The sequence below is a fragment of the Elephantulus edwardii genome, unplaced genomic scaffold (assembly GCF_000299155.1).
Source record: "Elephantulus edwardii isolate Elephantulus edwardi_28Jun2011 unplaced genomic scaffold, EleEdw1.0 scaffold00133, whole genome shotgun sequence".
NCBI lineage: Eukaryota > Metazoa > Chordata > Mammalia > Macroscelidea > Macroscelididae > Elephantulus > Elephantulus edwardii.
The window spans coordinates 2205168-2217143 of record NW_006399883.1 but is presented as its reverse complement, the minus strand read 5'-3'; positions in this window follow the sequence as shown (position 1 = coordinate 2217143).

The window sequence follows — 11976 nt, the reverse complement described above, 5'->3', positions numbered from 1 at the left end:
TGATGTGTCAAATGCAATAATGGTTATCCATGGTGGACAGAACTGCCAGATGTACAGGCTGGGTCTGGAAGAGGTACTGATACTAGGGATAATATAGTTAATGTTAGATGGATCTTGAAAGAAAGCAAAGAATACCAGAAAAATGTCTATCTGTGCTTCATTGACTTTGCAAAGGCTTTTGACTGTGTGGATCACAACACGCTGTGGTTGACTCTGAGAAGAATGGGAATCCCAGAACATTGATTGTGCTAATGCAAAACCTATACTTGAACGAAGAGGCAGTAATCAGAACAGAGCAAGGAAACACATAGACTATTATGGAGATTGATTTTGGAATTTAGATGCACTGTTATAAATTGTGCTTAGCCATACATGTTCATATCCTTGAAGATGTATCATGGAAGTGTTGCAGCCTAGAAGATAGAAATTTAACTAACAAGTTAAAAGTGCATGAGTCAAAAATTGAAAAGCAAAAAAAAAATTTAAAAATTGAAAAGCAATAATATTCTGAGTAAAGGTTCTAACAGTGGCACAAATCAAGTTTCAGAGGTAAGGTGGTTCCTTTGCCATCCTTACTCTAACTTAATTCTATGTGTTACTCTAACTTAAAACTATGTGTTTCCTACTGCCAGAGGGGCCCTTTAGAGTAGTGAGAGAAGACCTTCACCCTGAAACCCACAGTGTCCCTTTTCAGCAGGAAGTAGCTAAGAGAATACGCCATCCCCTTTTCCTTATGAATCTGGGTGAAGTCTCTCTCAGGGAGGAGTGATAGGGAATGGCAAGGGACACACTGACTAAGGAGATTAATCAGAACTGGCTTTGACAAGCACTGTGGCAATTGGACAATTAAAACAGACATTGGTGGGGCGGGGAAGAAGAACGAACTGGGGAGAAGGGTGGAGAAAACAGTCCAACAATGAATGAATGAAAACCCAAAAAATCTGTAAATGTTCATTAAAACTAATAAAATTTAATAATAACAATAATAAAAAAATGAACAGAGCAAGGAGACACTACATGGTTCAAAATCAAGAAGGGGGTCCATCAGGGATGTATTCTGTCTCCATACCTTTTCAATCTGTATGCAGAACAGATCATCCGAGATGCTGGGCTGCACAAAGAAGAATGTGGCATCAGGATTGGTGGAAGAGTCATCAACAACCTGCATTGTTGACACAACCCTGTTTGCTGAAATTGCGGAGGACCTGAAGCACTTGCTGCAGAAGGTCAAGTACAGCAGCCTCCTAAATAGATTGAAGCTCAACATCAAGAAAATTGGCCACTGGGCCAATTGGCAGCATCAGGATGGATGGTGAAGTAATTGAGATTTTAGTTTGCTTAGCTCTACAATCAACACTATTAGTAACAGCAGCCAGGAAATCAAGACATTAATTGCATTGGGAAAGTTAGCTGTGAAGGACCTTTCAAGAGTACTGAAGAGCTACGATGTTAGGCTGGAGACTAAGGTGCACCTGATCAGGGCTATAGTCTTTGCATTTACATGGTATGCATCAGAGAGTTGGACAGTGAATAGGGTTGACAGAAAGAGGATTGATGCCTTTGAGCTTTGGTGCTGGAGAAGAGTGTTGAATATACCATGGACGGCTTGGGGAACAAACAGGTTTGTCCTGGAGAAGGTGAAGTCGGAATGCTTCTTGGAGTCAAGGATTCTGAAGCTTTGTCTGACATACTTTGGGCATGTTTCAAGGAGGGACTGGTCCTTGGAGAGGGACTTCGTGTTTGGCACAGTGGATGGGCGGCGCAGGAAAGGAAGACCTTCAGTGAGATGGATCGATTTTGTGACTGGAGTGGTGGGAATAAGTGCGTTTGAGATGGCTAGGTTGGCACAGGATGGAACAGTGTTTAGAGCTCTTCTACATAGGGTCGCTATGAGTCGCAAACGACTCAATGGCACATAACAAGAACAACATGGTGGACAGTGTTTGGTGGAGCTTCCTGATTAAAACAAGATTGGAAGCAGGAGTGGCATCAACTCATGACATAGTTTGCCTCCAGTTCCAACCAGACAGCAAATAACAACAACTCATTAGGGGTTAAGAGAATTCTTTACAAAAAAATATAAGAGTTAAAATATTTTTTATTCAAGTTGACTGCTCCTGGTTTTGTATCCCTCCTTTTATCTAAGTTCTATATCCCTAAAGCTCTTCTCTACACACTTGAGGTCTTTTCCTCCTCACCTCTTACTCTACTATTGTGCATCTTGTTAAGTATTAAATTTTTTTCTCACTTAAATAATTATGGTTTTCTTTTTCCTTTGTAACATTTCCATAAGCACCAACATTACCTGACAAATTCCTTTCTTTCCGATAAAAACTGATTAAAATATTAAACCTTAAATTTATACTCTGTATTATTTTTGTTGTAACTTTCCAAATGACATCTTTATTTAAGTATATACATGAATTCTCTTTAAAACACCTAATATTATATTTTTCTTGTAGTTGTTTAATATTTTAATTCTAAGTAGACTTGCACGAACCAATTAAATACCTTTTTGTCAGTTTGGAAGAGTTATGAGTAGAAACATTTGTGAGAATGGTGGTTCTTGGGGATGGTGGTGAATGGAAATTCAACTAGACTCATTAGCAACCAAGAAGACCTGGAGAAATACAGAGTGGTAATTTTGACTCTTAAGAGTCTCAAAGGATGAGAAAGTAGGAATTCTTGGCTTTATTAAATCTTTCTTTATTAGAACACTCTGTGAAGTTTATACGTATTTTATGTATGCTTCCTAGAACCTTCATAAATCCTCTCTCCTATTATCAAGAGAGAAGAAAAAGAAGGGGATGTCCTGCACATGTATAAAATAGACATTTTACAAAACAAAATAACTCATGTCCACAGAGAATGCTCTTTCTTCTCTAATTTAGTGATTTGCTGAAAGCTACATGAGGAACCATTCTGATAAATGTTTTTATCAATTGTCTCAAGGTCTGAATTTTCTCTAGTATTGCCTGGTGATAACAAGCACTCCATCTCTAGCCATCTTTGTAATCGTTTTCAGCTGTTTAATCTCATTTTTACCTTTATAAGAACAATAATAATGTGGTTGAATATCCATGATCAAATTGATCAGGGAATTCATAATTGTTTAATTCCCTCTAGTCAATTTTTCAAAGAAAAATGTAAATTTATATATGCTGACATTTTCCTTTCACATTTAAAAAATAAAGCAAAATAGTAATTAAATTTACTGTCTTTACTTAATAATAAGGGTTTTATAATGTAGTACACATATGGAATGCTTATACTGCTTAGGACAATGGAGTAGTTTCTTTTCACACACATGATCATTAGGAGAACAATGTTCAGTTATGTTTGCCCTATTTTCAGCAAATCTAAAACCAAACCAAACAAAAACTCTTACAGGTGGATAGGACTGTGTACACCTCAGCTGTTTTAACACATGTAACAGGAAGCTAATGTAAGGTGGCCTAATAGTAAAAAGCTGCGCTATTAACCAAGACATGTTCAAATCTACCAACTGCTTTTTGGGAGAAGGCTAGGCAATCTCCTTTTGTGCAATTTAATGCCTCTGAAAACCTGTGGAAGAGATAACTATAAGTTAGTCTTGACTTGAAGGCACACACAACCACAATAAAATAATGCTTAATGCTTAGGAACTGTGAAAAGAAGGAAATGGTTCGTCTCTGTTTGTGTTCTCAGAACAGTTGTTTAATCCCCTTAATGTTAGTTACATGAGATAGTAAATACTTTTTATATCAATGAACACCTTCATATGGTCTTCACTTTTTGCCTGTACCCTATGGGAAACTGGAGAGTTTGAGTAAAACATCCTGATTATAAGCCCCAGTGTACATATTAATGACCCCTTTGGGATCAGAAATTAGGAAATTCCCTGAGGTCTGGGGCTACTGATGAGCCTAGACTGCCCTCAGAGTCCCTTCCCAATCTTTCCTGAAGAAAATATACGATTTTTGTTGTTGTCATAAACCCTATCTACATAAATATTATGATCCATTGAATTTAAAGTCTTCATGCCTAGAACAGCCACTGACAGGAGTACCACTACTGGAGTACCCAGCAAAGGAGAGGTCATTTCTTTAGCTTAGTCAGCTAAAGATTCCAGCTTGAACTGCAGCTTCAGCCTACTAACTTTAATGGTACCCAATGTTATTGTTGTTGTTGTTGTGCATCATCAAGTTAGAACCAACCAGTAGTTGACTCTCCAGTGGGTTTTCAGAAGTTTTTAATTGTGCAGGAGGAGATCATCTACCCTTTTCCCGGGAAGTAGCTGGTAGATTTGAACCACGTGCTTTCAAGATTGCAGTGCAGCTTCTTGCAGGATGCAAATAAAAATGGTGAGTTACTACCTAGTTCACTGTTTTTAGTGTGGCTTGTTCACAGAAAGTCATGTGAAATTCCTTAAGGGAATAGAAAATGAAGAGCATCTTCCTTTTCTTGGAAAATTTCTGTATAATAAACACAAGAGGTATACACAAATACACACAGTATACACACACAGCCCAACTCGTTTTATTTACTCACAACAGAGTAAAAAAATTGCCAATGTGAAATGAGTTTTAAGGAATGCAGTATCAAGTTCTAAGTTGGCATAATATGAGACAAAACAAATATTTGTATGCTGTTGTTAACACTGGATTTTATTAAGATTTAGGCAAAAATGATGGTTGAACTAGGTGTGAACACCTAAGGGCAGGTTACCACCTAAGGGAAAGGAATGGGAGGACCAAAAACAAAGACTCAAGAACTAAGTATCACTGAACCTAGAGCAAGCAAAATACTCCTTTATTTCTGAAGTATAGAAATGGTACTGGAAATGAGAGATTAGCTAATCCATAGCAAAATTTGAATAGTATAATTGTTAACCATGAGCACTGATTTCTTTCCCAGATGTGAAAAACTAACATCAAGAACACCCAAATCAGAATTCTTTTGTAAATATCTGTGACTTACTGTACTGAGTATAGCAGCTCATTAACCATGGCTGTGATAAACTACCAACACTGTGGAGTAAAGATAAAACAGTCAATTTTCCTTAAAGATTTATAGCTGGGGAGACCCTATGGTCAGTATGTTAATAGGCTTCCTTTGGTATTCCTTGAGTTGTGAGGAAAAATACCATGGTGGTCTAGGTAGTTGGGAGCATGCTGTAAATTCATAGGCTGGACATCTCCAGAGTTATGTCTCCTGCCTTTACAATTTACAATCTTGGAAATCGCTTATCATGAGCTGGAATCAACTGGATGGCAGTGATAAAGTAAGTGATTGTCACAGGAAAAAAAGAAGTGTTAAAAATTCACAAATTACACTTTCCCCCGCAAATGAAAGTTATAAGGAAGAAGAAAAGGAAGAACAAACGCTCTTATGAGAAAAGGAAACACTTGGATTTGGGAGAGAGACACGGAGCTTTCTATACTGCAACTCTCCTGAGACCTACACTGACAGACAGCTTTTTAAAAAGTCTAGGAGTGTGAGTGAACAATGTGAACTCAGGCTGTCATTAGTGCCAGTTTGCTCAAAATGCATTTCTTTCTATTAAAAGGCTTCCTGAATCCTAGGATATTTGAGAAGAGAGAATAGATAAGGAAGGAAGAGCGAAAATTTTTCCAACAGAACACATTATAAATATTATTAGCTCACTATAAAAGCCTTCTTGTTTCTTAAAACAAAGGCCTCTAGTAAATAATTCAACTGGATGAGAAAAATAAAAGCTATGTGAAGTACTATATTATTTAATTAATGAATTAATTGCTGAAATATATATGAATTATTTTGGAAGCAGGAGTGGCATCCCCTTTCTAAATAATAAGCCTCCAGAAACCCTATGAACTTTGATAAATGTTGATAGTTGTAGAGGGGCTTCAAGCCTTTTATTTTTAGGGTCTCTGTGAATTGTGTTCATCTCGAAGGCAATCAACAAGAATATATTAATTATATCTAGACCATACAAATGATTTCTATATATCTATCTATATCTCTATCTAGCTTTATTTGTATATCTAACTGTATATCATCTATCTCTATCTACATCTACATTTCTATCTGTCTATATCTCTATCATCTCTATCTCTATCTCTATCTCTATTTCTATCTCTCTCTACCTCTATCTCTATCATCTTTATCTCTATCTATATCATCTATATAATCTATGTCTATATCTGTATCTCCTGCTCTGTGCTGATCATTTCTTATTGATAGCTGCCATAGAAACAACCCTGGATTCAAGTACAATATTAGTACTTATGATTGATATCTTTTCATTGCCTCATTTTAAGAAATACATCACTAGACTTTTTTCCCCTAGTATGTCAGTTGTGCTAAGACCTGTTCAGAATAATAGCAACAGCCAGAATAATGACTGAACAAGAGATGCATTGACCAGGAGTTAAACCTAGATCTCCAAAATGCAAAGCAGTAATTCTACCACTGGATTACCTCTGCCCTGGTATTGCAGGGCAGTGGTGACCCAGTGTCAGAAATCAGTGGTAGATACCATGGTAATTGCAGGCCTGGAATCAAAGATAAAATGCTGAGTAAGTTGAAAATACCTTGAGGTAACTATTGTATTCACCCAAGAGAGTAGGAACTTGGGAAATTTTTCACAAATTTATAAGAAAATATAATCAAAGTCTCATATAATAGATGTACAATTAGGTAAATATAAAAACATTTAAGTGTGTTTATAAAATGTAAACTATAAATGGTGAGGGCACTGTAAATTTTCATAGAAACCTCCATCAGAGGGAAGATGATTTGCTTCTTCCTAAGTCTGAGCTTAATATATGTAGCCACATATGGCCACAAAACTCCACTTAGAAAGAAGGTATTTTGCATTTCATGTGAGAAATCCATTCCTTCTATGAGAAGCTCTTGCCAGAATATAGTGACTGTTGATGTCTCCTATAGTCACAATAGCAATATAAGAATTCTACTTATAACACCTATTATGCTTCTGAGAGCTAAGAAATAAATGCAGATGACAGTAGAAGAGCTGATACAATTGAGTTATGATATTGGAGAAGACTTCTGAGTATCCCATGGACTGCCGAAAGATCAAACACCTTTGGAGAAGGTACAGCCAGAATGCTCGTTGGAGGAAAAAACAGTGAAGCTTCATCTCACACATTTTGTACTGCTGTTAGAAGAGATTACTCCTTGGAAAGGGATATTATGCTTGGAAAGGTGGAGGGTCAGTGAAGGAGATGAAGACCTTCAATGAGATGAGTCTATACAGTGTCTGTAGCAATAGAAGTAAATATGTCGAGAATGACAAGGATGGTGCAGAATAGAACAGGAATCAGATCCATTGTTCATAGGGCCCCTAGGAGTCATAGTCAATTGGGTGTCACTTAAAAATAATGACTTGCATTAGGAGAGGTAAAGCATCATGGTGAAAAGCGGACATATTTGTATTTAAATTATCTCAAATATTTCAACGAAATTATTATGATACAACCACTCCCATAACACACACCGTGCACTTAAAAAAATAAAATTCAAAAGGAAATATAGATTAATGTGTCCTGAAAACCAAATTCATGTCCATTTACTAAGTATAATCTTATTTTCAGCTATTAATTCCCTGTCATCCCTCATTTTACATGTTGTTGTTGTTGTTGTATACTGTAGTATCAGAACCCACTCATTAGGTGACTCTCCAGAGGGAGTTTTCATAGGCGGTTATTCGCAAGGGAGGAGATTGTGCATCCTTCTTTCCTGGAGCACCTGGTGATCTCAAACTGCATGCCTTTAGGATTGCAGCACAGCTTCTTGCCAGTAGGCCAGCAGAGGTTCCTCACTTAACAACTGACACTCAAATTTGTGAACATGAAATGCTGGAAAAATTTGTTTCAAAATACCAGAGTTAAAAAGGTGATTGACAAATAGTTTCTTTTCTTTCTTATCCTCCTTATTTTCTGCCTTTCTGCTTTTATCTCACTTTACAAAATATTCAATTTCTTAATTATCTTTTAAAATTAAAAGGTGTGCAGCAATGACTATTGAAAAAAAACTTTATAAGGAAAAGAGGAAATAGAAAAACAAGAGTTGTTGGTATGCTCCTCATTTTGAGATCAGCCAGTGGTTTCTGGGTCGCCATTCCTTTGCAAAAATCCTTAGGTTATAGTTCAGAAGTTTCAAAATGATACTGTTGTTGTTATTGTTAGTTGCCTTGAGTATTGGGTATCACAGAGCAAATTTCTAGTGTTTGGGAAATTAAAGCAAAGATTTTACCAGAGGCAAGGCAATTTGCAAATGTATAATCAGAAAGTCCATAGGATTCTGAAATACTTTATTTATGAAGAGGTACATCTGAATACCTGGAGGCATGTCAGAAGCTATTGCCGGGGTCGCTTCTGTGTTGCCTGGCCTAGGCTTGTACCCACGCGGCTTCCGGCTCCCGGTTCTGCTGGGCGGCTTGTCCCTCTGTCTCCCCTTTGCTCCTCCCAACCTTTTCAACCTCTATGCAGAACAGATTATCCGGGAGGCTGGGCTCTATGAGGAGAAATGTGGGGTTAAGATTGGTGGACGATTTATCAACAATCTGCATTATGTAGATGATACAACCCTGCTTGCTGGAAATGAAGAGGACCTGAAGCACCTGCTGCAGAGTGTCAAGGACTGCAGCCTCCAATATGGATTGAGGCTCAATGTCAAGAAGACCAAGATTCTCACCACTGGACCAATTGGCAGCATCAGGATGGATGGTGACGAGATTGAGACTGTACACAGCTTTAGTTGGCTTGGCTCCACAGTCAACACTCTTGGCACCAGTAGCCAGGAAATTAAAAGGCGCATTGCCATGGGAAAGTCTGCTGTTAGAGACCTCTCCAAAGTACTGAAGATCAATGGTGTCTCTCTGGAGACTAAGGTGCGTCTGATACAGGCTATGGTCTTCACAATCACTTATTATGCATCAGAGAGTTGGACAATGACCAAGGAGGATAGAAGGAGAATTGATGCCTTTGAGCTGTGGTGCTGGAGAAGAGAATTGAGAGTACCCTGGACTGTTAGGAAAACAAACAGATTCATCCTGGAAAGGGTTAAACAGGGTGGCTCCTTGGAGGCAAGGATTCTGAGGCTCCGTCTAACATACTTTGGACATGTTGTGAGGAGAGACCGGTCCTTAGAGAAGGACATCATGCTTGGGAGGGTGGAGGGACGGCGCAGGAGAGGAAGGCCCTCTATGAGGTGGATTGATTCAGTGACTGGGATAATCGGGATGGGAGTGTCAGAGACAGTGCGATTGGCACAGGACAGAGCAGAGTTTAGGGCTGTTGTACATAGGGTCGCTATGAGTCGCAAGCAACTCGACAGCACATAACAACAACACATGTGAATGTTTATTTTTTTAACTATAAAGTAATACCTTTTCTCTTATTTTGGGTATCTTATCAGAAAAAATCTAGTCCTTGGTAAAACATATCTTGCTGGGAAAGATGGAGGATCAGAAGAGACTAGAAAGATCCTTAGCAAGATGAGTGGACACCATGACTATATAGAATCAAGGATGCTAGAGATTATGAAGCTTGCACAGGAGGGAATAGTTTAGACCAATTTATCATAGTGTCACTATTAGTCATAACGGACTTGTCCACGTGTAACAACAACAACAGAGACAAAAATGGCCTATTCAGTAGGGAAAATTCATTTGGACTGTTGTTACTTGATCTCTCATTTTGATCAAGAAACTCATTAGAAAAGGAGAGATTCCTTGATGTCATCTTAAATCTTCTGCCTTGCTGAGCTAGGAGTGTAATCTAGACAGTGAATTGCTTTTTATAATTTTTGTAATCACCTATAAAAACACTAACATTTTCTGTAAAAACTTTAATCTTGTTCAATGGTAATCTGTTTCCACAGACATTAATATATAGTAGGGAAGACACTCCAAAAAAGAATCCAAGGGGAAAAAGTATTCTAACTTTGATAATAACAAAAAAAAACCTCTTTCAGTGATTGACATACTGTAATACAAAAACTTAAACTCGTGGACGTCAAGTTGGAAACACCAGTGCAGTTTTATTAGGCAATTATTTTGCATGTCTGCTTCTGGCATAATTATATGCTATTAGCTGCTGAGTTGGTAGAATCTTCATTTTAATTCCTTAAATAGTTGGACAAGCAGGTCAGCTTAAAGTGTCAATTCTATAATTTAAAAGCAAAAAGAGTTAAGAAGAATAACTTAATAGAGATAATTCCTACAAAATGGATGTGTGTCTTTTATTTAGACCTTTTGAAAAAGAGAAGCTGCAACATGAGATTAGCCAAGTCTAACTTATACCCACTTCTTAAAGGAGGAATATCCCCATCAATAATATCCATAGCAGCAAAGAAATAGCTGCTTGGTCTGACAAGCCACGCCCCAATCTTCTGCACCTACTTCCACCAGTCATTGGGTTTGATATTTGTTGTTGGCTCACAGACTTGACTCACAGTTTTGCAATCAAGAGAGGGATTTATTAGGGAAATAGGTTGGGGAGTGAGAGAGGCAAAGAATGCAAATTCATTTTACTTCAGAAGTCCGAAGCCAGATTAACAGCAAAACACAATTCCTTAATTAGTAAAAGTCCTGGTTTCAGTTCAGCAACATAAATTCAAGAAACCTCTGACTTCTTCAATCATCAGCAAGGCTTGCCCCAGAGCAGTTATAAGTCAGCTTCTCCTTCAATCAGGTGGCAAGCAAAACCTTTAACTGTTGTTAGCACAAATACAAGAAACCTCAGATTATACCTTGTCAAAGTCTCTCCACAGCAATACCACAGTCTCTTCATTACCATCATCACCAGAGTCTTGCTCCCACCAGAGTCTTACTCCATCTCACTCACCAGGTCTCACTTTACAGTGTGAAAACTATTTCTTTTCTTCTAATCCCACAGCCATTGAGGATTTGGAAGATGATGTGTCTGCAGCTAAGAGAGTTAGAGACCAGTAGAGGGTAACATTATGACTAGAAAAGTCAACTTTTAAGCTCACGCTAAGAAGGACCATATGATCCAGAGCCAATGGTAACAAAGGGGGTAAAAAATAAAATTACACGGAAGGTATTGGCAAAAAATTAAGGCCCCAGGAATTGATGGGATACCAATTGACATGTTTCAATTAATAGAGACATATTACGAAGACAAAGTCTGCAGTCAGGGACCTTTCCAAATTATTGAGGAGAAATGAAATCACTCTGAAGACTAAATTGTGCCTGTTTCAGGCCATGGTCTTTTCAATCACTTTCTATACATTTGAGATCTGGTCAATGAATAAGGATGATAGAAGAATTGATGTCTTTGAGCCGTAGTGTTGGAAAGAGTACTGAATATCTTAAGGACTTCTCAAAGAACAAATAGGGATGTCTTGTAGAAAGTGCAGTTAAAGGGCTCCTTGGAGGCCAAGATGATGAAGCTACATTTTGTGTAGTTTGGGCATGTTGCTAGAAGAGTCTACTCATTGAAGGGGGACGTCATACTTGGAAAAAATATATATAAAAATTTGTTGGTTTTGTTGTTGTTGTTGTTATGTGCCATTGAGTCACCTATGCCTCATAGGGACCCTATGTATAAGAGCTCTGACGCCTGCCCTGTCCTGAGCACATCTCACTGACCCTGACTCACCTACATCCATTGTCCTATTACTGTATCAATCCATTTCCTCAAGGGTCATCTTTTCCTCTGCTGCTCCTCCACACATCCAAGCATGATGTCCTTCTCCAAGAATTGGTCCCTTCTGAAAACATTCCCAAAGTACAAAGACAGAGTTTCAAAATCTCAGCTTCCATGGAGAAAACTGGTTTCACCCTCTCCAAGACAGACCTATTTGTTTGTGTTTGTGTTTTATATTTTTTATTTTTTGTGGTCCATAGTATGTTCAAGACTTTTCTCCAGCACCACAACTCAAAGGAATCAATTCTTCTTCTGTCATCCTTAGTCATCATCCAGCTCTCTGATACATAGTAAGTAATAGCAAAGATTTTATATATAT